At 39.7% G+C, this 25,164-nt stretch overlaps 1 protein-coding gene across 1 annotated transcript in view; it reads left to right on the top strand.

The window, feature by feature from the left end:
• The first annotated feature begins 1,637 nt into the window (after positions 1-1,637).
• Positions 1,638-25,164, top strand: part of LOC135708848 (uncharacterized) — an 82,119-nt gene continuing 58,592 nt past the window's right edge. Inside the window, exon 1 of the mRNA XM_065231026.1 lies at positions 1,638-2,030. The gene's annotated coding sequence lies outside the window, so the exon portion shown is untranslated. The remainder of the gene's footprint in view (positions 2,031-25,164) is intronic.

Genomic DNA, 25,164 nt, shown 5'->3' with positions numbered 1-25,164 from the left:
GCAGAACCTGGGACAAAGTTACACACTAAGATTATTTCACCGAAATCTGTGAAATTTTACCGAAATCTCAACAGCTCAAGTTTCGGTAAACAGTTCGGTGATTTTTAACAGATTTCCTGTAATTTTTCACCGAATATCTGTGAAAAATCACCGCACTGTTAACCGAGAGAGATTTCGGTAAAATTTCACAGATTTCGGTGAAATAATCTTAGTGTGTACAAAAGAAAAGAATATTGAAAATTGGGATGTAATCTTATATTTCAGTAATACTTTGCCGTTGGTCGAGCAGTGTTATCATTATTCATGAACTGGTTTTTAACAGAAGCAGACAATGTTAACATATTCTTTAACAGCTGACGTCGCACATTGTAGGTACAGGTATTTCTCGATATAACGTAATTGTCACTTTTGACTTCCATTGTCAATATCTCGCTAGTAACAATTAAATCATACAAATTATCACATCTGTCCGATGGGGATATTACTTTGCTTGTTTGAATAATCGTTTACGAAAAATCAGCGATGGTAGCCAAAAGTGACAGTTACGTCAAGGTATACCTGTATACTTTTCCATACATTTCATACAACTGCATGCGGGCTTTACAGCCTACTGCAAACCTAGCTATCAGTTTTTCCTTTTTGTTTACAAAGAAAACAAGGGGCCAAGCAAAGCTCACTATGACATCCCACATAAATTCAATTATGCTTTTTTGTTTATATTAAATCCTTGATGACAAACATTATATTTATATAATTTGAGGAAAATATGTATTTCATTAGAGCATTAGCTGTCTAGTTAAATAAAAAAAAAACTCAGTTTGTTTACAATTGTCAGTTTTGCCCTTTTAAAATGTTGGCACTGATTTGTTGTATGAAACATATGCAGATCCATATCCATATGATAAATCCAACCTAACATTGGATGTAAGAGAAATTTGCTTTGCACGTTTGTTAATGACGTTGACATTCCTTATCGGCTTCAATGCAAATTCCCATTGAAAACGTTAACGCTGACGTTAACGATTAACAACCCTGATGTGCCAGCGTCACATACTGCATACATATGCTGGTTTTCGCGTAAGATCGGCCAAGAACTTTGCATGCAATATGTGACGCTGACACATACAGCATGAAACTTGCTTATTCGACTAAATAACTTGCATGCAAGGTGCCACACAATCAAGTGCGTTCAGTTCATAAATACCTCATGCCTCATTTACACCAGATCATATCTATCACAGCTTTTTGCCCGCCCATAGAACCTGATAATTATTCTTATCCTTTGCAGCTCTTTAACTATGCAATCAAAGGTAATGAACCATCCCCAAATCCTGCATACCAAAATGCCGGTTGAACGGCATGCAGGAATTTGCATTCAAGCCAAGCTTACCACGGCCGTCGATGGTGGTGGGTGAGCGAGACAACGCTCAGCTCTAAACACGTGCTCGCCCCCTACCTGTAGCGTGTTCATGGCTGGTATTTTTCAACCGAATGAACAAAAACAAACTCCATCGGTGGGTGAGATACCCGCAACTGGTTCCGACCAGCACGTGTGGTAGTGAGTTACTCGAACCAGTTGCGTTGACTGCGATGAAAGCAGTCCGAAGCACCAGATAGCATCATTCGGAGTTGGCAAGCTCACCAGCATGGATCGCCGCGTCTTTCGTCTTTCGGAGGTGTACATATGATTCGTGTGGCAGTTGAAGACTCGTTAACAGATGAACCGGCCGAAATAATTAAACATTCAGTTGTTGTCGTGTAAAGAGTGAAGTACTACCGGCCGTAGAATCGTTACATTGGTGCATTTTTGCTGTCCTCGAAGTAGAAGTCCATCCATTCAGCAGCAATGACAATCTACGGAAAATTGGTGCAAATAATTATCATCTCATTTTGAGAAGAAGAAATTGTTTTGTTTTTGTTCATGCCGCATGCTTCTGTTTGGTTAGTGCTTGAACAGCTGTTTCCTGGCTTCTATTCGACCGGCTCTGGTGCATTATGTGAATTGAGAGGTGGTGATTGCATATTGATAGGTAATTCAATAGCTCCGTTGCGTGCCTACTTCCTCGGTGTGGTGTTTTTTTTTTTGTTGTTCTGACTCAATCTGGTGGGTTACAAGCAATCATGAAACAATAATAAGTGACTGTGGTTGATTGATTCTTCCGGCGTGATCAGGTGAGGAGGTCAATTACAGACTTCAGCCATTGGGAAACTGTTTATCAGAACGTGATCACTGTGTTGTGGGTGAGCTGTGCCGGAATAAGACGATAGAAAACCACGCTGCTGTAAAGTATAACTTACTGTTCTATGATAATTTGAGCTGGATAGTTAAGATGTGATTATTTGTTTAAGCTCAATTATTTATGATTGTCCAAATGACTGCTTATGATCGAGAAATGGAACACAGAATGGATACCTACTTCGATGTCAATACAGCTTTGAATCGGTATCTCGAATATCCTAATTAGGTCTCAAAAATCTTTTTTTTTTTTAATCTTTATTAAGGAGACTTTCAGCAGGCTGGCTCATCTCCAGCAATATCATCACATAAATTGTCCACGGAAAGGTATTAATTTGACAATTTTAATGCATCAAGTTTATATTTCTTGAAATAGTGTATTGATAACTATGGCCAAACTTAACTTCATTCGTCAATCCCTTATCATTCGTTTCACAATCAGTTCTATTAACTAAAATCTAAAAATTCCGACTCTGACAAACAATTTGACTATAATAATAAATACTTGATTATGAAAACAACATCCTAGCATGGTTTCAAAGCCGGCTAAATGTTATCATATATGAGCACCTTATTTGTGTCTTTTTTTCTGAACCGCTTATACCGTATACTTTCACAATTATTACATTAAATCGAGCCAGTTGATTTTTGGTTGTTTCAGGTATCGCAAATTCGTGTCTTTAGTAACATTTTCAACGAATAAATTGTTTTAGCCATCCACCTCGCATCAGGATCATTTTTCAGTCGCTATAAATCGATGGGGACGCATGGTAGTCTAGACATACAAGAGTATAGAGCAAAATCCCAAAACTTGATAACTTAAAAATATATAACTCAATAACGAAAAAAAAAAAAACATTGGTGCGTTTGTGATATATTCTGTAAAAAAGCCTAAATTTTGAAAGAAAAATATAAAAAACATGTTGCGGCATCCATATACAAACCATGAAAACCATAAAAAAAAACAAATATAATCAATGCTTTTCAATACGAAATCTCAAATTTTTTTAATCATTATTTTAGTTACTTTTCATTTGATATTTTGATCTTTGAAATCGACCCACTGGTTCAAAACTTATGAAAAAAGGAATTTTGAAAAAAAAAAACGTTTTTTTTTAGCCTGGAAATGGTCGCCCTAATGACCAAATAAAAAATACGGGTCTTGCGTTGTGCGTTAAGGAACAAAACAATACAATTTTTTTCAGGCAGGCAGTGGAAGGATTCCGTTAATCTTGTCCATTAACGGAATCCTTCCAGTTTTCATTTTCAGTACAACTCCGGTGCAGCTCGCAGAAGCACTGCCGGCGCCGGTGGTGTAGTGGTAAGCGTGACTGCTTTCTAACACCCCAATGGGTCTGGGTTCAATCCCAGCCGAGGTCGGTGGGATTTTTCTGAGGCATAAAAATCTCTGGTCACGTCTTCCTTCGGAAGGGAAGTAAAGCCGTTGGTCCCAGCTCATGTGTGTTGAATGGGTGCGATATCCTACGCAGGTGTGAAAGCTGCCTTCCTTGCACATTCGATTGCCGTCAAGGGATGGCAATCGATGTCCGTCGGTGATTGGCACTAGATTGCGGAACAGAGACCGACGTGCAGAAGCACGTGCATGAAAACTGTACACGCATGTTTTGACCAGGTTAAAGGGATGTCTACTGATGTGTTCCTAAAATTTTAGCTAAGTAGTCGCTCCCAATATTGACCAGCGCCCTTAAAATATAAATCTTCCTAAAATAACGATGCGTCCGTCCTCGAATAATGCTAAATGGCACATCCCATGTGGTACTCGTACAAGAAACCTTACTTTCGTAAAGGAAACTTTTATCTAAGAATCCTCGTGAACCCAACCTTTGCTACTTTTAGCAAAAGTGGAATGCCAAACTCCTCGAGTATGTGTGCGTGTCAATAACGGAATCGTCGCTACGCAAATCATTGAAATAAGAACCAGAGATGTTTGTGCTGTTAGAATTGATGTTACCTTTGGAAACCTTAATAAGCAATATTGTTTCAGTGTCAGGTTTATAGCGTTTACATCAGGTTCTTGTTTAAGACGTTCTCAAGAACTAGTGACATTACTACCGGAAGTGTTGAATTAGTCAAGAAAATTTAACACTTTCGGAAGTGAGTCTAACTTTGAGCGATTCAACATTTTCCCTACTGAGCTCAAGCTTTTCTGAAGTTATTAAATATGTTATGTGCTGAATACACGGATTAACTATTTCCATTTTCTTTTTCGAAGTGATTTAAAGCTCTTATAAAGTTCAGTACTGTTCGAAGTGATTCTGTACGCACTAAGCTTTTCTTAAATGGTCCAGTTTTTTTTTTCCAAAGTGATCTCAATCTTTTATCAAGTTATTCAGTACTTTCTGAAGTGATTCTCAACTTTTCCAAAGTGATTCAAAACTTTCCTTATGTAATGTAACGTCAGTATAGACAGATCTTGATTTTGGAAACGTAATTCATTACTTTCTATACTACAGTGATTCATTACTTTCAGAATTGATTTCAACTGTTCAAAAGTGATTTAATTCTTTCTGAAGTGATTCAGTACTTTTCGGAGTGATTCCAAACATTTCTGAAGTGATTCAATACTTTCAGGAGTGATTCTGAATGTTTCTGAAGAGATTCAGTACTTTTTTTAAATGATTCATTGCTTTCCGAAGTGATAATGAACATTCTGAAGCGATTCAGTAGTTCCGAAGTGATTCCGAACGTTCCTGAAGTGGTTAAGTGCATTCCTAACTGATTCAATTATTTTCGAAGTGATTCCGTTCTTGCGAAAATGATAATAAACTTTCTGGGCTGATTCAGTACTTTCTAATGCAGGGCTGTTACAACAGGCGCGGATTTTGTAAATTTCGCGGATTTCGCGATTTTCGCGATTTTCGCAGATTTCGCGATTTTCGCGGATTTTTCGCGGATTTGAACTTTCAGTCGCGAAAATCTCGGAAACATTAAATGATGTCGTGAAAATAGCGAAAAGACTAATGTGCTGTCTCAAAAATTGTGGAATTCATTGTTACCTTTCCGTCCCGGATTATTTTGCTGTCATCAATTCCATATTTTGCTGTCATCAATCCAAATGATCTCAATTCCATAAGTCACAGGTCTGTCCATTGTGAAACATTTTCCTTTTTTTTCCAATACTAACATAGCATTTTTCGTTGTTAAATCATAAACGAATCGTATATATGCGAGCAATTGCCATGTATACCGGATATTCTAGGTTCTCCAAATCGTCCTTGAGTTCAGTTGATTTGTTCTACTATATCAACTAAGACTTCAATAATGTCTGTAGTATCGAAATATGTCCAAATAGATTCAAAATGTCTATGTGAATTGTACCTGACCTTTTGCTACGTAAATGTTATAGGTTCTGAAATCATTATGGAGATCAGATTATTTTTCTACTAGATCACTGAAGACTAATTCAATATCTGTAGTATCGAAATATGCCCAAACAAATTTGCAGTGTCTATGTGGATCATGCCAACCTTTTTCCGTGTATGCCAAATGTTCTAGGATTTCCAAATCGATATTTCAATACTACAGATATTATCCTAGTCTTTATTGATCTAGTAAATCATATGGGTATTCCAAGTGCACTTTGAATCAAACCAGACCCCAAGGTACTTGAAAGACAATGATTGAGTAATGTTTCTGCCCAAAAGATTAAGATGCATTTGCGCTGGGTACCGCTTTCGAATAAACACTACCAGTTCAGTTTTCTGCGGCGAGAATTCGATGCCTAGATTCCTAGCCCCTAGACGACAAGTTATATAAGGAACTTTGCAATGGTCCTTGCAAGTCCACGGTATGTGGACCTCTTACGGAAACCACACCGTCACCTGCAAGTTGTCTTAGCGTGCATGGTTCTGCCAAACAGCTGTCGATATCTTTGACATAAAAGTTATAAAGAAGAGGGCTGAGACATGAGCCTTGGGGGAGGCCCATTTAGCTAATTATGGAAGTTGTCAGTTGTCCAAAGGAAAAGTTCATTTACTTGTCTGACAACAAATTGTACAAGAAATTATTTAAAATTCCAGAAAGTCCATATCTGTGCAGATTGTCTGACAGGATTTCAATGGAAACTGAATCAAAAGCCCCCTTAATGTCCAAGAATACTGAAGCCAATTGCTCTTTGTGCGTAAAGGCCAGTTGAATATCTGCGGAAAGCAGCGCTAGACAATCGTTTGTTCCTTTGCTCTTGCGGAACCCAAACTGTTTATTTGATACCAAGTTATTTGTTTCGACCCACTAATCGAGTCTCCGAAGGATCATTTTCTCCAACAATTTCCTAATGCACGAAAGCATCGCAATCGGACGAGTTATGGTCAGACGCTGGTTTGCCAGGTTTTCGAATGGCTATTACTTTGACCTGTCTCCATTCAGGCGGTATAATGTTGTTTTCTAGTAAGGAATTGAATAAGCACTAGCTATTTCTAATTTTCAACCAAACTTGTCTACCGGGGGCGCAAGCCACTTGAAATTTAACATTTTTATTCAACTTTTAACGCAACTTGTCTACCAGAAACGCTAGCTATTTAAAATTTTGTATTGTTTTTAAGATTTAACTTCTTTTTTTTTCTTTTTCCTACTATCTACATTAAATTGACCGATTTTAATCATTTTAAACATACTTACCAGGGGCGCCAGTCATTTCAAATATATCCTTTTTAAATGTTTCACATTTCAAATCTTACGATTTTGATCATTTTTCTCTGAACTTGTCTACCAGGGGCGCTTGTCATTTCAAATTTACTGATATTCAAATTTAACTGATCAGACGCTAGTTGCTTCAAATTTAGTATTTTTTAAACTTTTCGTCACACTTGTTAATTGGGAGCGCAAGTGTTCGAGGGGTGCAATGTATTTTTAATATTTAACATTTGCGGTGAGATTTTGCTCTTATTGGATTGATGTATTTTACCTATTTTGTAAACATTTTGTCGGTTTGCAGCTAAGTAGTCGTCGACTACCCGTGACTACCCACAACCACAGCACTGCTGATATACAATAAGGGGCTGTTCATAAACTTCATAGACAGTTAATACACGGGAAAAAATCCGATCTCCGAAATGAAAAAAAAAAAATTACTCATGATTTTATGAACACAGCGTATTTTCCTGTTATGAAAATACACCATGAATAACATTCATGATATCATGAGCAACTTTTCCGTAACGCAGCAAACATTTCCAAAATCATGAATCATCCGAGTTGAAATCATGAGCCTTAATTCATGGCTTTAACTTTTAACCAAAAAATTTAAAAAGAATAAAATAAAGCATCAGACTGGATTCGAACCAAGAGCCTTGAGATCACTAAACCCTTACTTTGACCACTAGACTATCAGTACTTGTATAAGATGGAAGGAAAAAGGCGTATAAGAGATACCTATGTAGTGCGGCTTATGAACACGGTTTGCCAAGTACGTGTAACGCTTTTAGCGGTCTTGATTTCTCTGCATTATGAAATCATGAATTTTCATTCCGAAATCATGAATCATTGTTACAATTTCATGGGGTGACCACGACCAAGGAGATTGTCCCCAGATTTTAGTGTGGACCAATTAGCTCGAAAAATTATGATTTTTCAGGGTATTCTGCCGTTTTATCAATCTCGTAAAGATCTTTGCCAGCGGTCACTACCGGTGGTGTAGTGGTAAGTGTGATTACCTCTCACCCCAGCAAACCTGGCTTCAATCCCAGTCGGCGCCGCCGGGATGTTTTGAGGCGTAACATCTCTGATCACGAATGGCAAGGGAAGTAAAGCCGGTGGTCCCGTGAGTTTATGTAGGGTCCAGGTATGGGAGCTGCCTCCCTGGCGTCGGTAGCATTGGTGCTCAGCACGGAAAACAAGATCGACGGAAAACAAATCAAGGAAAAAAAAAAGCAGTCACCATAACCCGGTTGGCTCTACGGTCGTACCAAAGCAACAAAGTAATCAAACACATCAACCCATCCAATTGTTCTCAGTCCTACCCAATCACAAAATTTAGGGCTGATGTCACGCGGAACCTATGTTATGGAAGTTACCTTATTTTAATCCATCGGTATTGCAGAAGTAGTTGAGTAAATTATCTTAACTGCCACGACACCATGATTACGTGAAAATCAACATTCCGTTGACTCATATTGATCGTAATTAATCAATCAAATCGTTAACAACTCTATTCGGTTGGACTCACTAAAAACCATCACATTTAATTTGCCAGCATTTTTTCGCTCACTCATTAGTATTGTTTCTGATCACTTAGAACTTAGAAATTGTTTGCATAGTAACGCTTGGTGAAACGATCTATTGAGTTGTTCACACGGCTCCCAAGAAATGATCTTCGTTTTGAGCTTTGATCAAATACAAACGTCAATTTCTCCATTTAGCTTCTATCATTCACTTAAAACCTCTCCAACTCTTTGGTTTTGCTTGATTATTTTTACAACATCATTGTTTTGAGCAAAAAAACGCAATAAATGCCCAATGCGCCAATTAATAATGTTCACTTATTACTGTTTTTACCTGAATGGCAATTTTTGGTAGTTTATTGAAGTCGAAATGATTTAGTAGAATGACTAACCCTTTGTTGGAATTGCGTCACTTTTTTTTTTTTTTGTTTACCGTTGGTTTACGAATATCAAGGAGTGATCATTCTACACACTTATTTGGTGTCAACTTTTTCCTCACTGTGCATCCGTGTGCCGCAGCTGTGCCAAGAAGTCATTGAACTGATTTCTGTTTGCATGTGAATAATGCCTTGTTTGGCATCCAGTTAGAGGTGAGGTCGGATGGTATTATTTTGGTTGGCTATTGACTTTCCGACTAATGAACGGATAGAGCCCAGACAGGCGGAAATGTGAACGAGACCAAGGCGGGACTTCCGTATGATTTTGATAACGGAGCTGGGATGAGAACTTGGTCGTGGCGGTGGTTTGGAATGATTGTACGCAGTCCGGCGCAGCGCCTACTGCTTCGGATAGGCATTAGGATGTGCGCTGACTTTGTTTTAAGGTATTCAATTCGATTTTGGAGAATGCATGGCGGGACTTCGTGGAGATTAGCGGTTGTTGCTTGTAGAAATTTGATTGTGGGAATATCAATAATAAATGTTGACACATGCACTTTTTTCTCTTCTTTTTCGTCGGCCCTCAACTGAGTGTTCTTTGACCACTTCCTCAGTTGAGAGCGAACAACGACAGAACCTTTTTGAATTAGTAAAATTGTATGGCATGTAATTTAATTACACTCTATGTCCAAGGAAGTCGAGAAACTTTTCAACGTGTAAAATTCATAAACCAGACCAGGGGTTGAAAAGGTTGACGTTTTTTTACTACACTCGTGACAGTCCGTTTGTATTCGTACACTCATGCTCTAACGTCGTCTCCCTTACACAACACAAACGGTAGAATAACATTCGAGCAAAAAAAATAATTTTCAAATAACTATAATATGACATGCGTGATTTTGTTCTAATTCATCAATTTGGTGTTAATTAAACCATTTCTAATCAGAAACGTTATCACTAGGAAATCATTGCATGCTATTTTCAGAATTCACACTAGCACAACATCAGCAGCTCTTATTATGAGAAAAAACTAAAATACATACATTCGTGATGGTCTTCGGCGACAGTGTCGTATGACAGAGTCTGTCATATGACATTTTAATTTGGTACTGTACTATCATAGCTTGTTTTTCAAGTGTCGTAGGTAAAGGCAGTTAATTATCACAGAAAATGTGTCGACTACCGTGACAAGACCGAACCAGACCGAAAATCAAACTTAAAGGAAGGCGGGGTAAGAACGGCCAGTGGGGTAAGACGGATCACAGTCAGTTCTATATAAAATCCACAAGATTCTTGCAATTTTTCAATACAGAAAAGATCATCAACATGTTTTTACCATTCTATAGCTGCTCAACTTACGAAACGTTCTTGTAGCTTTAATTATAATGACGATTCTTTTAATCTGTTTAGATTGGAAAATAGGTCTTATCCCGTTGGTGGTTGTTCTTACCCCGCTTGTAAAAGAATTTTAAAATATTTGTCCATAAATAAATGAACGCTTATTCATATGCAATGTGAAATTTATTACTTATTTTGAGCTACAAAATTTATTGCTTAGGGTGATGGTCTCACCCCGTCTACTGCAAGTACATTTCCAAATTATCAACTTCTATCTTCAATTTGTCGAAACTGCTAGCTCTTTATTTTGTTCTTGAATTCACTTTAGCACATTTTAGGTAATTCATGACTTGTCCCGATATATGATTTGAACTTGCGACCTTCTGCGTGAGAGGCAACCTTTTCTCGTCTCTGCCTTCTTATACTGACCTCACCTTCAGGTCGGGCAAATTTCGCTCTTAATGATGGTGGTGTAAGTTTGCGAAATCTAACAGAAATTGTAGATGTCGCACCAGTTATATCTGTTTACGCATCAGTTGGGCCATCCTTTCTTCCATAAAATGTTTTTGTTTCGTGGTCCAAACTAGGTTTCGTCATTCTAATTTTCAGTGCGTTGAAATGAAAATGGCGTATCGATATAAATGTTGGTTTTCAGAAGATGAATCATAAATCGGGGAAAACGATAATTAACTCTTTCAGGAACATCCATAAATTCTTGTATATATTTTAAATGATTGTCATTCAACGCTTTGGTGGAGCACTTATTACCGTATATAATAGGAGAAAGGATTGTTTTATTTTCCTCGACATTTGAGTTTTTTTTTTAATTTCAACACACTAAATTTTGTTTGTGGAAACTTGTTCAACAATAGATTCATCCAATAATTCTTCTTTTCTGCTTCCGTTTTCTAGGGATATCTTTTGCGGTTTTTAACGTATTCTATGGAGAAAATGCTACTTATATGTATCAAAAAGATGAATAATATTTCAACAAATTTTAAATTTTTAATTTTGCTCCACAGAGCCCATTTCCATGATAGGGTGGTTCAAAAAATCATTTTTTGGACAAGGTTATTAAAAATACTTTTCAGAAAAAATCAACGATGTATTTTTCTTCTTTTTTGAGTTACATTTTTTTGAAATTATCATGTTTAGAAATTTTGCTCATTACTCTAATACGATTAGATTACCCTGCGTATCCATTGATACATATCGAATGTAACATGGTTACATTTTTTACTTATTTAGATTTCTGATCCTAGACTAGAAACTCACATGTTAGGGTGGTCAAAAAATCGATTTTTTTTTCGTGACCATATTACAGTCCCTATAAATCGATGGAGACCCATGGTAGTCTAGTCACATAGGAGTACATATTGAGCGAAAAAACCCATTGCATGAAAAAAACACATCGCTGATTTTGTGATATAATGTGTAAAACAGCCCTATGTCTCGAGGAAAATATATAAACATAGAGTGGCCCCTATCTACAAACCATGAAAAACATAAAAATCAAATTAAATCAATGTTTTTATAAATAAAATCTCAGTTTTTTTTTCATTATTGCTATATGTTTCCTAGTAATACTTTTTAATTACCTTTCATTTTATATTTTTATCTTTGATATCGGCTCAGTTTTTCAAAAGTTATGATTTTTTTTTTTGAAAAATGTCATTTAAAATAAACGATATTTTATCCACCCTTGGTCACCTTATTGACAAAAAAATACGGATCTAATATTTTGCGATAAGGAACAAAACTACATATTTTTTACGAAATTCTGAGAACCACTATATTGTTTTGCTATAGAATGGCTGCATATGAAGAACTCAAAAAAAAAATCAGAACACCTATGAAGTTCTACGGAAATTTAAAGACTTCTCTGAAAATTTGGGAAGTTCTCAAAATTTTCCGCTAATTTTATTAAATTCATAAAACTTTCCTGGAGTTCCAGAATTTTTGAAGCCTACAAAACTTCTTTGAAATATTCCCGAATATTCCTAAAAACCATGAAACATTCGTTTAGCTCTAGGATCTTCCTTAAAGTGCCATGGACTTCTATGAAGTTCTCGAAGTTTTTCTGAAGATCGCTAGACTTCTTTGAGGCTTTTGAAATGTGTCTGAAATGTCTTTACTTCCCTAAAAATTCTTAAACTTTTATAAGTACCCTCAATTTTTCTGGAATCAACACCAAATAATTAATATTGATCTAAGATTTTCAACGAACTTCTCACATCGTTAACCAGCCCTAGAAGCACATTTGTCACAAACCGGTTGAGGTAACTGATATAGGACTAATTTTAGTCACATTCAAGTAGCTGCATTTTGTGTGGCATATGTGTGCTACTTGGGAGGTTCCCTCACCTTCTGGAGTGAAGTCTGTGCACTTGAGACTTGGCCTTCATAAAACCCCCTTCTGTCTCGCAAAAGAAATCAAAGATTTTACTGAAGCTACCGAGATTTTCCAGAAGTACATGGAACTGTCCTTAAATTATAGACACTAATTCAAAGCGTTTCCAATAGGATTGATGTTATTAAATTGTCCAAAAGATTTCTGAATTTCCTTTAGGTTTTCTAGACGGCCCTAAATTTTTCTGATCATCTCTGAAGCTATCTATGTTTCTCTATTCATAACTCTCTGATGCTTATGAAGTTTACGGATCATTCTGTAAATTTCCTTTATTTACTGGGATTTTTGTGAAAGAAGTTGATTGTCCTTGATGTACTCGGGACATCGCTAAATATCATAAGACTTTCTACAAGTTTGTAATACTTGGTAACGGCTTGGTAATACCGTGCCTTTACTGACTAGGCTATGAGGTCCCTCAGAAACGGTTATGCGCTCAAGTTATTAACGAAAGAGAAAGTCAACGAAGAGAATCGATCAATGTTACTTAGGACCTAATGCAATGTTCCGCTTGAAAGTGTCTAAAAAATACTCATTATCATTTATATGGTGGTCCTGAAAAGGACCGTTTTGTCGTGATGGTAGAGTAACGCTGAGCTATTAGGGTGTTCAACACGAATGAGGCTGGCGAGCTGTATGTTGTTTGGAATGAGGGTGACGCGCTTGGCATAGATGACCCACAGCGACTCACGAAGAAACTGTTTTCGATCCATAGCGGTGCGGCTTCTTCTCTACCTCCTTCTATGGATGCTCATGTGGGCTCTGCACCTCGCTGCTTGCAGGCTGCCTTCCCTAATAAAATTGTTATGGTTATTTTTCTTAACGACGTGTACCGGGTATCATCCAAACCATTTGTGGAATAGTTCTAGTATTTGGGTTATCGTTAATTTATGGTTATTTTTTATTAGGGTTTCGTTGTGTACTGGAGAACAATGTTCAACGCCACACGCTGAAAGCCCTGGTGCTGCTGATGCTGCTGCTGCTGACACCGACGACCGAACATCACCACACACGGTGATTGAATGAGCAACGGTTAGTGAGACAGGATCGAATTCGATTTTTAAATCTGTGTTAGGGAATGCGCTGTTTGCAGGCAATCGGTGATATTTTTTATATTGCAATAGTTGGACATTTGTGTATTTTTCAATAGTGACCTATTGAAAATTAATAAAGTGTTCATTTTAGCAGATTGATAGATGAATTTCCAATCGTTTTGTAACCACAGGTGAATACCGCCCTTAATTAGCTATGAAGCTTCTCGTTCGTTAAAAAAGTTTTAACCTTTTTCTGCAGCAACTTTCGCCATCTCTCGGCAGGTTGAGAGAGTGATGAAAAGCTCGCGCGTGAATTATTTGGTGAGTTCCACTCAGATCTCATAACGTTCTCGGGGGCTATTTGAATTTGACCAAAAGATGGGCTAAAGGAGGAATCTAGAAAAATAAATATTAAATACACGATTTCCTCACACGGATGATTTAGGTAGCCCAAATTGTCGGTCTTTAACAATAGCATATGGAATGCCAATTATTCAGCCTCCAAGGCCATCGGCTTTGTTTGAGGGAGAGAATTTCTGGTTTGGGTTTTGAATTTTATTAAAGTGGAGACCGTCATCTCGATAAGTCGTTACTTGAGCAAGTGCGCCTAAAATCCCGATTTGGCAGAACATTAAATTGTGAACGGTAATAAGCCAGTGAATCAAGTTCAAAACGTTAAAGCTAGTAGAATTCCTTTAAAAGGATAACAAAATTGTTAATCGCTGTGTGAGAATTGATTGTACCTGAAGGTAAATTTGTGAAATGAGTTTCCGAATTGTTAGCCAAAAAGTTAATTTTGTGTAACAGGGTCATAGGTTAATTCAGTATTAGCGATTAATCTAATTGTGAATTCCGCTACGACATAAATCGGGTAAGATTTCAAAAGTAAGAAAAATCAAGTGAATACGGCGCACTAATTAAATTTTGACGCATGTTGAACAGATTTAACCCACTGTTCGACGTGGGTGCGTGTTTGGGGCTTGGAAGCCTGTGAGCTGGTCCGAACCTCGCACAGGATTGCGCATCCGTAGTGCATACCCGCTTTTCGACCCTGGGACGAAAGCTTTTCTCACCGGAGTGAGACCGATCCGACAACCACCCAACGACGCCCGATCAAAGCTCTCCACGATTGATCGTTCGAGGCATCCGTCAACCACCTTGATAGCTTGTGGCGCCAGTAGTAGCTGTCGTTGGAACTGTGACAATCGGAAAGCTTCCCGTTCGGTCGGTTCGAGTGCCTGTCGTCGACATCAGCCAAACGGTTCGACTCGGTGTGTGTCCTGGATAGCGATACCTCGTCCAACTCGGCGTGCGCCTCGGGTATTACGTTTCCACTGCTCGAACACGTGTTGGATACAGTTCGTCCGATTTGCTTTTCCGAGCCACTGCATGTTTGTGTGGCCTGCCTGCTGACGTCCGCCGTGGGAAACCCCGTAAGTCATCGCCCTTCTGGATCCACCGAATCAAGGTCAGAACGTCTGTTTTTTTTATGAGCTCGAAGAACTCCCTGTACATAGTTGTGACGTCACCCTAGCTTTAAGAGAAGATTGAAATCCCCAACAATATAGTGCACTTTAAAGTCATCGAACTTTCTCTAAAGCTTAGTAGCTCATTTTTCGATTTGGAGAGTTGATGCCTTCACTTTGGGTGACAGGGTTTAATAGACTAGTTTTCTTTTATTTGCTGAATAGTTTTCATTTCGTTATCTTCAAATTTCATGTGGTTTTTAGTAGTATTGAAGCAAATTCAATCGGCCCTCGTAAACGTCAATTGGGATCGGTGTTTGAGCATTATTGACCCGCCCTGAAGAGAGCCTCCAGCCGGGCCTCTTGATCAGCGTCAGCAGTCTCTCGATTCGGAGAGTGGCGCTTAAGCTGCTGTTTGCAAAGAGCTTAAAACATTCGTTACATTTTGGCGCCCAACGTGGGGCACGAGAGATAATATTGGAAATTTAGAAAAATTACTTTGAATATTGGGATTGAGTTTCGAAGTTGGATTTGAATTTGTTTTGTCGGAACTGTATCTATTAGAATTTGAATTGAATATAATATCATTATTTTTAGTTTTAATTTACATTTTGTTCTGTGTCTAGGTAATATTTTTTTTTGTTTTTTTTTCTTTTCCCATATTCTTCAGTTTTGCTTTATTTTATTAGTATAGTTTAATTATTTTCCCTTTTCATTACTTTTTTTTTACTTAAACACGTTGAATTGAATATTGTTGAATACTTCTTTAATTTACGATGGAATCCTATCGTATATTTGCGACAGATTTGGAGGAAGATGAAGTAAATTATGAATTAGCCATTCGTGGCTATGATCTTGATGGACCAATTGAGGCACGTTTTCGTGCGCTACGAATAGCATTGCGTCAGCCTGAAGATAGCAATGTTGTAGCTATGTCATCCTATTCATTGGCAGCTGATTGTGAAGTTGTGCCACAAAAGCTGAAAGAAATTGAGAGTCAATTAGAGACCGATGAACTGAAGTGCTATTCGAGATTGGTGCATTACCATAAAAGAGTGCGGCGTTATCTTCCTGAAACAGAAGAGCAACGTAGTCACCAAGAAGCCTTACTCGATGTTATCGCGCGGATGGTCAAGAAGTATTTCGACGTGAATCTTCAAGCAGCGGCTGAGCAGGTTTCGGTCATACGGGTGTGTGCTATTAAAAATCTGACGTCAGCAGGTCCTGGCAACGAAGGTGAATCGGAGTTATTGAAAGGACTCCAAGATGAAGCCCGTGCGACGAATGTTGACAGTCCTCGTGAGGAGGCAGACTTGATCAGTTTCATTGAGGATGTGAACCAAGTCTCACGTCATCAAGGGACGCCGAAAAACCCAGTGGAACACGGAACTGCTACTGGAGCGATTCCAAAACCGCCTCTGGCTGGTGTGTTCAGCGCATCTCCATTTCAGCAGAGAGTTCGAAGCAATCCTACTGGTAATCCACGAAGACAAACGATGCCTGGAATGTTGAATGAAGTCGAACCAGGAAGAAGGTTTTCCCATTCCAAGCATGGAACTTTCGGAGGGCGACAAGTAGCTTCGCCTGTGTTGAGGAATCCGTTCACACCTCGTGACGAAGAAGGTTTATGGGAAACTCCGTTGTTGCAAAGCAATGTACCGAGTAATTGGATGGGTATAAAGCGCCGTGAGGATACAGGACCGGTATGGAAAGTAGGAAAACCGGTGACATTACCTGTAAAGGAAAAGTTGGATAGGAGTGAATTTGTTCATATATCGGAGATCGAAGAGTACGTCAGGGTTTACGTCAACCAAGTTCTAAATCAAGGTTCTCGTAGTGAAGGGATAACTCAACCGGTCGTTGACAATCTGATTGAACGACTCAACAGGGTTGAGCTCAGCGACCGTGAAGTGTCACGGAGTTCGAACGCAAACGGACAACTTCGGGATGGACGACATCAGACTGCCAACCTGGACCCGCCGTTGCAGCTGCCTAGAGACATTCCGCCCTCGAGTGAAGCAAGATGTAACAATAGGAGCTCAGGTACGGGAATCTTTTCCGTTGGACCAACGTCAACAAGGGTACCGCGGACTTGGAACCGAGGAGATGAAGTTCCCCGCATTCATAACCCTAACCTAAATCCTAACCCTGAGAGTATCCCTTTCGGCGGGATGTCGAATTTTTCGTCCCGTCCGAGATTACCACACCAGACGTGCAACATAATCGAGAAGTGGCCAAAGTTCTCTGGCGATACTAATCCGGTCCCGGTTGTGGATTTTCTACGACAGATTGAAATTTTGAGCCGGTCTTATCAAGTTACTCCCGAGGAACTTCGCATGCATGCCCATCTTCTCTTCAAAGAGGATGCGTATGTGTGGTTCACTGCATATGAAGGTCAGTTGAACTCCTGGGAAACACTTCTTACGTACCTCAAGATGCGTTATGACAACCCGAACCGTGACCGATTCATCAGGGAGGAAATGAGAAATCGGAAACAGAAGCCGAACGAGTTGTTCAGTGCCTACTTGACGGATCTGGAAGCCATGTCGCAGAGGATGAACCGGAAAATGACGAACGAGGAGAAGTTTGATATAATCGTTGAAAATATGAAAATCGCATATAAACGACGGTTGGCTTTGGAACCAGTAGAATCCATTGAGCATCTAGCTCAATTGTGTTACCGGTTCGATGCTTTAGAAGCCAATTTGTATACCCCTCGTTCGGGTCAGAAGCCAGCTGTTGTAAATGCATTTTTGGGTGATGAGGAGTCTGATAAGGAACATGATGACAAGGAAGAAACTTGTCTTCTAGCTCTTCAGGCGAGACATTTCAAAAAAGGAGCGGCCAACAGTCAAACCGCCAAGGGGAATCCAGACAACGAACGCAAACCGCCGTTATGCTGGAACTGCCGCAAAAACGGACACATGTGGAGGGACTGTAATCAGAGGAAAAGTATTTTCTGCCACATTTGCGGGAATCCAGATACTACGGCGAACAGATGTCCGGAGAACCATAATTTGAAACCCCGTGATTCTTCATCCGAGGAGTCAAAAAACGAGTAGAACCAGGGGTCCAAGGGAACAGGTCTCCTGAAGACACTGAAAGGGATGTTCCCAACAGTTCGTTTGAATATTTTTCCCAAATTTACAACATAAATACCTGCTTTAGACGATGCCCACACTTAAAAGTAAAAATCTTAGGCGAGGAAATTGAAGGTTTGGCGGACACAGGAGCTGGAGTGTCCATAATTAACTCAGTGGACCTGATTGAAAAGTTGGGTTTACGAATCAAGAATTGCAACCTTCGGATAAAAACTGCAGATAATACTGAGTACACGTGTGTAGGGTATGTGAACATCCCTTACACCTATGGGTTTAAGACCTGCATTGTACCCACCATAATTGTTCCAGAGGTTACTAAACTATTAATCCTGGGGGTAGACTTTTTGAACACCTTCAATTTTAAATTGATGGTACCTGAATCAACCAAATCTATAAACTCTGTGAGCCTGGACCCTCAGCCATCGGGAGAGTCCGATCTACCTCTGATGCTCGCAGAAGACTTCTACTCAAATGATGACCACACGATTTGCTTCCAGATAATACCTGTCACAGACCACGATCGACCAGCCAACCAAAAGGAAACTGATGAGAGTCTTGAAATGCCCACCATAGAAATTCCGTCGACGACTATCCAAAATGCAGCAGACATTGACACTGAACATCACCTATCCGAAGATCAGCGACAAAAGCTCTTTGAAGCTGTTCAAGAACTTCCAGCTACCGCCGAAGGATGTTTGGGTCGTACAAAAATCTTGGAGCATTCCATTGAGTTGCTACCTGGCTCACGTCCCCGTCGACTGCCTATGTACCGTTGGTCACCGATCGTTGAAAAAGTGATCGACGAGGAAGTAGAGAGAATGCGGAGCCTAGGAGTGATTGAGGAATGTTCTGGGCCGATAGAGTTCTTGAACCCTCTCCTGCCTATTAAAAAAGCAAACGGCAAATGGAGGATCTGTCTCGATTCTCGAAGATTGAATTCCTGTACCAAAAGGGACGACTTTCCATTTCCCAACATGATTGGTATTCTTCAGAGAATCCAGAAATCTCGGTACTTTTCGGTAATCGACCTCTCGGAATCGTACTACCAGGTTAGCCTAACGGAAACCGCAAAAGACAAGACTGCGTTCCGGACGAATAAGGGTTTATTCAGGTTTGCGGTCATGCCATTTGGGCTTACAAACGCTCCGGCAACTATGGCGAGATTGATGTCCCAGGTATTGGGACACGATTTAGAACCATTCATCTACGTGTACCTAGATGACATCATCATCACGTCTCTCTCATTCGTCCACCATTGTCAACTAATCAAAATCGTAGCTGAGCGGTTGCGAGAGGCAGGCCTTACGATTAACCTGCAAAAATCAAAGTTTTGTCAGCGAAAGATTCGATATCTTGGCTATGTCTTGTCTGAAGAAGGCCTGGCCATGGACGTGTCTAAGATTCAGCCGATTTTAGATTATGAACAGCCAAAATCGGTTAAAGATGTACGACGACTTTTGGGTTTAGGAGCCTTCTATCAGAAGTTCATCAAGAACTACTCCGATATTGCAACGCCCATTTCTGATCTGCTGAAAGGAAAACGCAAGAAATTCGTGTGGACCTAGGAAGCCAACCAAGCCTTCGAACAACTGAAGAATGCCCTTGTATCTGCCCCGGTTCTAGCAAACCCAAATTTTGAATCAATGTTCATTATCGAAACTGATTCTTCAGATTTGGCTATCGGTGCGGTACTTACCCAAGAACACGACGGTGAACGACGTCCGATAGCGTATTTTTCAAAAAAATTATCCAGCACCCAGAAGCGGTACAGCGCTACCGAACGGGAATGTTTGGCGGTGCTTCTGGCCATCGAGCATTTCAAACACTTCGTAGAAGGAAGTCACTTTGTTGTGAGGACAGATGCCATGAGTTTGACATTTCTTCAAACCATGTCCATCGAATCTAAATCACCCAGGATCGCTCGGTGGGCGTTGAAGTTATCCAAGTACGATATAACTCTGCAATACAAAAAAGGATCAGAAAATGTGCCAGCCGATGCTCTTTCCCGTTGCGTGACTATGGTAGATACCGCTTTGCCCGACCCCTACATCGCCGATCTTAAAAGACAGATCGAAAACTCACCAGACCGGTATAAGGACTTCAAAATTGTGAATGGGAATATATTCAAATACATTTCCAATTCAACAATTCCAGAAGATGCAAGTTTTCGGTGGAAACTGTTGGTCCCGAAATGTGATCGCACGAAAATTTTGGAAGAGGTTCATCGAGAAGCTCATCTCGGGTATCTGAAAACTCTTGCCAAGATCCGCGAACGGTGGTATTGGCCGAAGATGAGTAGCGACGTCAAAAGGTTTTGTCTGGCTTGTGAGGTGTGCAGAGAATCGAAAATTCCTAACCTGAATACTCGACCGATTTGTGGGAAACCAAAGGAATGCGCGAGACCATGGGAAATGATATCCATAGATTTTTTGGGCCCTTATCCGAGATCAAAGAAAGGCAATGTATGGCTCTTCGTTGTGTGCGACTTTTTCTCCAAGTTCGTGCTTGCACAATGCATGAAAAATGCCACAGCCCCGGCTGTATGTACATTTCTCGAAACAATGGTGTTCACCCTTTTTGGTGCCCCTTCGGTCTGTATTTCAGATAATGCCCAGGTCTTTAAGTCTGAGTTATTTCGAAAGCTGTTGGATAAATACGGAGTCAATCATTGGAGCCTCGCGGTGTACCATCCTAGTCCCAACCCAGTTGAACGTGTGAACCGCGTTATAGTCACCGCGATACGTTGCACTATGAATAAAAAGCTAAACCATCGGGACTGGGATGAGTCGATAAATTCTATAGCCATGGCCATCCGTACCAGTGTGCATGACAGCACCGGCTATTCTCCGTACTTCATCAACTTCGGCCGAAATATGATTAGTAACGGTCAAGAGTACGACCACCTTCGATATCTAACTCCCGGAGAGCAAATGGATTCGCAGAAAATGAGTGAAGAGACGAAAAAGCTGTACGAGATTGTTCGGGAAAACATCCATAAAGCCTATCAAAGGTACTCTACCCCATACAATTTGCGTGCAAATGTCCGGCACCAATTTCAGGAGGGAGACGTTGTATACAAAAAGAATATCCATCTGTCCGACAAAGCCCGCAAATTTGTTGGTAAATTCGGAAACAAATTCTCGAAAGCACGCGTTCTCGAAAAGATTGGAACCAACACATACACTTTGGAAGACCTGCAGGGTCGTAGGATTCCAGGGACATTCCATGGATCGTTCCTCAAAAGATCCTAAAAACTTCAGCTATGACTGCACTTCGCCGGAAAGTGCATACACAACTGGCTTGCCTAAACAAATACACTACGTGGTGCAACGGCTTCGTCGCGGCTTGAGATGTCCTCTGGTTTCCTCAGTCGTTGACCTCAGTCAGCGGATGAAAGGTCATTGAGCTCCGAGCGAAACAACTCGTCGAGCAACACAACACCATCACAGCCGCTGATGAACGAATAGGCTATGAATGAGTATTTCAGAGCTCTGACGATGGATTCTTACAATCCTGAAAACACTCTTTGAGTCCTTTACTTCAACGGAACTAGTAGAGCGTCGGAAACAGGTGAAATTGCTACGATCTCCTAGTAAACCGCTTTCTTTTCTGTCGCATTACTTTTAATTTCCAAAACAAAACAATCGGTATTGTCTGTCGGAAAAAGCACTGTTTTCTCCATACCTTTCTACAGTAGAGCAGTAGTTTTTGCATCGTACACTTCTCCAGATCTTCATTTGCTTGTAGTACACCATCTTTGATTAAAAACCAGTTTTTTTTCCACAGTTTTTGCCGATAATCCATAAACATTTATCTCCATTCAGTAGCTTGTTCTCTAGTAGTTTTCCATTTCTGTTTTGATTTCAGCTATTGACGAGTGCACGGATGGATTTGAGTTCACTCACTCGACAAAAAGTGACACAACAGCGGGGCCCTGTTTACTAAAAATGAACACATATGTGTTCATTTTTAGTAAACAGGGCCCCGCTGTTGTGTCACTTTTTGTCGAGTGAGTGAACTAAAATCCATCCGTGCACTCGTCAATAACTTAATGACAGTTGATTGACAGTGCGATGTTTTCCTTTGTTTTGACGGATAATTCGATTCGTTAAATTGATTACCCGTTACTGGAAAAGTTTTAAAAAGCACAAACGCTTCTAAGTGCAAGCGTTCGTTTGAATAGGGATTCTGAAATAACATTGAGCATGTATTTGTGTAAGTAAATTAATATGTTGGATTGGTATCGTTAAGAAGGTTGTTCTATTAGATCGAACATGTTGGAATGTTTTGTTTAATTTCAAAACCTTTTGTTGAGCTCTCAGATATTTCTGAGGTTTGCAATAGTAAGAAAAAAAAAAAACCTTTCCAAACATTTTTGGAGTTATTTGGTGATTGGTCGGATTAGATTAAGAATCGGTTTCCAAATGTTTTTGGAGTTAATTGGAATTAGTCGTAGATCAAATACAAATGGTTTTGGAAAATATCGAAACGTTGGTATAAAAGTTTCCATTTACAGAATTATAGATGAATCACGTTCAATAGTATTTTTCCAAAGACACAGAACAAAATCTTTGTAGCGATAATATATTTGAATTAGAATTAAAACATCAAGTATTTATTTAAAGAAAACAATCTTCGAAAATCTTTCTTAATTATAGTTAGTCTTGCAACATTAAAGATCATATAAAATATTTTTGTTTTAAATTTTGTATAAAAATTTTGAAATTTAATTTAAATTTCAAAATTTTTATTTTTCATGCATCGGCGAGAATGTAACCACAGGTGAATACCGCCCTTAATTAGCTATGAAGCTTCTCGTTCGTTAAAAAAGTTTTAACCTTTTTCTGCAGCAACTTTCGCCATCTCTCGGCAGGTTGAGAGAGTGATGAAAAGCTCGCGCGTGAATTATTTGGTGAGTTCCACTCAGATCTCATAACGTTCTCGGGGGCTATTTGAATTTGACCAAAAGATAGGCTAAAGGAGGAATCTAGAAAAATAAATATTAAATACACGATTTCCTCACACGGATGATTTAGGTAGCCCAAATTGTCGGTCTTTAACAATAGCATATGGAATGCCAATTATTCAGCCTCCAAGGCCATCGGCTTTGTTTGAGGGAGAGAATTTCTGGTTTGGGTTTTGAATTTTATTAAAGTGGAGACCGTCATCTCGATAAGTCGTTACTTGAGCAAGTGCGCCTAAAATCCCGATTTGGCAGAACATTAAATTGTGAACGGTAATAAGCCAGTGAATCAAGTTCAAAACGTTAAAGCTAGTAGAATTCCTTTAAAAGGATAACAAAATTGTTAATCGCTGTGTGAGAATTGATTGTACCTGAAGGTAAATTTGTGAAATGAGTTTCCGAATTGTTAGCCAAAAAGTTAATTTTGTGTAACAGGGTCATAGGTTAATTCAGTATTAGCGATTAATCTAATTGTGAATTCCGCTACGACATAAATCGGGTAAGATTTCAAAAGTAAGAAAAATCAAGTGAATACGGCGCACTAATTAAATTTTGACGCATGTTGAACAGATTTAACCCACTGTTCGACGTGGGTGCGTGTTTGGGGCTTGGAAGCCTGTGAGCTGGTCCGAACCTCGCACAGGATTGCGCATCCGTAGTGCATACCCGCTTTTCGACCCTGGGACGAAAGCTTTTCTCACCGGAGTGAGACCGATCCGACAACCACCCAACGACGCCCGATCAAAGCTCTCCACGATTGATCGTTCGAGGCATCCGTCAACCACCTTGATAGCTTGTGGCGCCAGTAGTAGCTGTCGTTGGAACTGTGACAATCGGAAAGCTTCCCGTTCGGTCGGTTCGAGTGCCTGTCGTCGACATCAGCCAAACGGTTCGACTCGGTGTGTGTCCTGGATAGCGATACCTCGTCCGACTCGGCGTGCGCCTCGGGTATTACGTTTCCACTGCTCGAACACGTGTTGGATACAGTTCGTCCGATTTGCTTTTCCGAGCCACTGCATGTTTGTGTGGCCTGCCTGCTGACGTCCGCCGTGGGAAACCCCGTAAGTCATCGCCCTTCTGGATCCACCGAATCAAGGTCAGAACGTCTGTTTTTTTTATGAGCTCGAAGAACTCCCTGTACATAGTTGTGACGTCACCCTAGCTTTAAGAGAAGATTGAAATCCCCAACAATATAGTGCACTTTAAAGTCGTCGAACTTTCTCTAAAGCTTAGTAGCTCATTTTTCGATTTGGAGAGTTGATGCCTTCACTTTGGGTGACAGGGTTTAATAGACTAGTTTTCTTTTATTTGCTGAATAGTTTTCATTTCGTTATCTTCAAATTTCATGTGGTTTTTAGTAGTATTGAAGCAAATTCAATCGGCCCTCGTAAACGTCAATTGGGATCGGTGTTTGAGCATTATTGACCCGCCCTGAAGAGAGCCTCCAGCCGGGCCTCTTGATCAGCGTCAGCAGTCTCTCGATTCGGAGAGTGGCGCTTAAGCTGCTGTTTGCAAAGAGCTTAAAACATTCGTTACAGTTTGGCTTGTTTAGAATTAAAATCCATCTGCTATTGACAGAGTTATATATGGTCAAAACCTGACCTCTTTTCGTAATGCGGTCGATTTTGGTTTTCTGAAATTGCACCCCCAATATGGTGCCAAAAGACGTAATCCTACGTTAAAAAAAAATGCAATTTTGAAGCATATTTGGAAGATACCTTACGTAAGTACTAAGTTTTTTGGCAAATGACGGGGGTTCGTGATCATTCCTGAGATTGCTGAAAATGATGATAGCATTAGATTGCAGGGTTGCTAGTGTAATAGGATGCTTTGTTGATTGTTCATTAACTCTTGATCGCTTGTAATACTTATGAATATTTTAGGTGTACAAAAAGGCGAACTAAGAGGTGGACGCCTGAGATTATCCACACACTAAAAAAATCTGAATTTTACTGGTGATGCAAACTTCCTTTTCACGTAAGCTAGCAGCTTGCAAGAAATGTTGCAAACAAAGGTGGAAATTTGCATACAATATATGGAATATTGCATGACATGTCTCATAA

Source organism: Ochlerotatus camptorhynchus, unplaced genomic scaffold, assembly GCF_037179485.1.
Source record: "Ochlerotatus camptorhynchus isolate MF236.1 unplaced genomic scaffold, CSIRO-AGI_Acam_v1.1 ptg000336l, whole genome shotgun sequence".
NCBI lineage: Eukaryota > Metazoa > Arthropoda > Insecta > Diptera > Culicidae > Ochlerotatus > Ochlerotatus camptorhynchus.
Note: the sequence above shows the minus strand (reverse complement) of the source record. Positions and strands in the feature narration are given on the sequence as shown.